We start from the raw sequence: 2,724 nt of genomic DNA on the forward strand, positions 1-2,724 counted from the left end.
ACTAGCTCCCAAGTCACATAAGGCATTATCAATTTGCATTTTGTTGATTGCACAAGGGATGGAGAAGTTTCCGGGGTCTTTCAACTTGGGTGGCATTTTGTTCATGATGATAGCACTACAATTTTCGGTCAAATTGATGGTCTCCATAACCTCACAAGTTCTTCTCCCACTCAAAATGTCCTTGAGGAATTTGGCATAGTTTGGCATTTGGTTGATCACATCGGTAAAAGGTAGAGAAAGGGGAAGTTGTTTTAACATTTCAATAAATCTCCCAAATTGTTCATCCAATTTGTGTCTCATGAATTTTTGTGGGTAGGGGAGTTTGGGTCTTACAATCTCTTTCTCTACTCTCACCTCTCTAGGTGTCTCAACAACTACCTCATCCAATGATGCTCTTTTTTCCTCATCCTCAACCAAAATCTCCCTAGGAATCTCCTTATCTACACCATTTCTAGGCAATACCTCCTCAAGAACCTTTCCACTCCTAGTAACAATAGCATTCACGGGTTTCTTGGGGTCAAGGCCTTGGGAAGGTAAAGAAGAAGGGCTAGCATGATCTTTCAAGGCATTAGCAAGTTGAGAGATTTGGTTTTCAAGCATTTTATTGTGGGTCATCATTTCATTGAATTTTTTATCGCTCACGGCCATGTATGTGTTCAACAACTTGGTTTGATTCTCAATTATCTCCTCCAAATTAGTCCTAGGTGAAGAAGGTTGAGAATAGGAACTTTCACCTTGAGTTTTTGGAACAAACCCGGGTGGGGGACCTCTTTGAGAATTATTTTGAAAATTGCCCCGTCCTTGATTGTTCCAACTACTCCTATTTTGATTTTGGCCATAATTTTGATTATGGTTTCCACCACCTTGATTATGGTTACCACTACCTTGGTTATGATTTCCATAACCTTGGTTTTGAGTACCATAATTTTGGCCTTGATTACCATAATATTGGCCTTGATTTTGGCCACTATAACCTTGACTATTATAGCTACCACGAGAACCTTGGTTCCCTTGGTTTCTATAACCACCGCCTTGGTTATAGTTGTCAAAATTGCCTTGGCCTTGGAAGTTCCTATTCCATTGACCCCTTTGATTATCAAACCGTTGACCATTATTATTTGACACATAATTCACATGTTCACTCTCGTGGTTATCAAACTCATCAACACATTCATTAGGACAAACACTAGAATCATGATCATACGATCCACATGCATCACAAAACAAACAACCCAAAGGCATATTATGCGAAGAGGGAGGGGGTTGAGAGTTAGAAGGAGTACCTCTCCCCTTAAATTGGGAGGGAAGATTAGAAGCTTGAGAAGAGGAAGAAGTGCTCTCCAACTTAGCCATGATTGCGGTGACCTCTTTCCCTAAATTTGTCATTTGAGAGGAAAGGTTGTTGATTGCATTGAGATGGTCCACCGAATACAATGAAGATTGTTTGCTTGAAGAGTCCCTCTCTCCATCTTGCCAATCCCTATAATAAGTCACCACATCCTCAATGATGTCCACAACTTCTTCTTCGGTTATGTTCATGATAGGGCCCCCGGCCCCTCCATCAAGGCATGACTTGCCTTGGGGACTTAAACCGCCATAGAAGATTTGGATCACTTGGTATGTGGGGATTCCATGATGAGGGCACTCCCTTTGATACTCTTTGAATCTCTCCCATGCTTCGTAAAGGCTTTCACTCGGCCTTTGCTTGAACCCTTGAATCAAGGCTCTTGCCTCCGCCGTCTTCTTTTGGGGGTAGAAGCGGGACAAGAAATCCTTTGTGACATCGTCCCAAGTTCTCAAGGAGTTGGGCTTCACCTCCTTGTCTAGCCACTCCAAGGATCTTCCGATTAGAGAGAAAGGGAACAACTTGAGGCGGATGAATTCTTGAGAAACCCCATTGACTTTAATGGTATTGCAATATTTTTCAAATTCTTTCAAATGGTTCAATGGGCTCTCATTCTTAGCCCCACTATATTGCCTTCTCTCGATCAAGGTGATCATTGCTGGACGGATTTCGAAGTCATTTGCCGGGGTAGTGGGAGGAGCTATCCCACTTTCAAATCTATATACCCCGGGCACTCCAAGCTCCTTCAAGGCTAATCTGGGATGTTCACCCATTCCTTGTTCTTCTTGAATTTCTTCCTCACTTGAAGAGATATAAGCCAAGGATCTAATATCCACTCTTCTTCTTGAAATAGTCCTTTCTATTTCCGGATCAAGGGGAAGAAGGGGACGATCACGGGTTCTGTGCATGCAAAAACTCAAACAAGAATATTAGTAGCACGGCTACAAGTGTAGCCTAAAGAAACAAAATCTTTTTGTTTTTTTTTCTTAATTGAAGTAGACTCAACAACAAAAGCTAAGCACGAAAAGCACTCCCCGGCAACGGCGCCATTTTGACAAAGGAAAAATGCATGTCGTTTCCTACCCTTTCCCCTAGCCAAACTAAATTTGTAAACACCTAACCAACCTTATATGAATATAGGGTAAGTTAATGGTCGATCCCAAGGGAATGCAATGATGAAAACTAAAGTCTAAGTCAAGCTACCTCGGAGTCGAAAATGAGATATCGGTTGGTACTAAATGAACTAGATCAAAGGTCTAAACACTAGGGATATGGGTTCCACATGCAAAACCAATGATAATGCTAGATTAAAACTCAATCAATTAGTTCAAGTATTGCAATGGACAAACAATAGTAGCAATCAAGAGAGTTCAAATACT

General features: G+C 41.4%; 1 non-coding gene across 1 annotated transcript; it reads left to right on the forward strand.

Annotated features, from left to right (window-relative positions):
• The first annotated feature begins 1,627 nt into the window (after positions 1–1,627).
• On the forward strand, positions 1,628–1,733 carry LOC145596244 (small nucleolar RNA R71). Its single transcript, XR_014103108.1, has one exon. It is a non-coding gene; the product is annotated as a small nucleolar RNA R71 (small nucleolar RNA).
• Positions 1,734–2,724: the final 991 nt, after the last annotated feature.

This window comes from Chenopodium album, chromosome 19 (genome assembly GCF_948465745.1).
Source record: "Chenopodium album chromosome 19, dcCheAlbu1.1, whole genome shotgun sequence".
NCBI classification, from domain to species: domain Eukaryota; kingdom Viridiplantae; phylum Streptophyta; class Magnoliopsida; order Caryophyllales; family Amaranthaceae; genus Chenopodium; species Chenopodium album.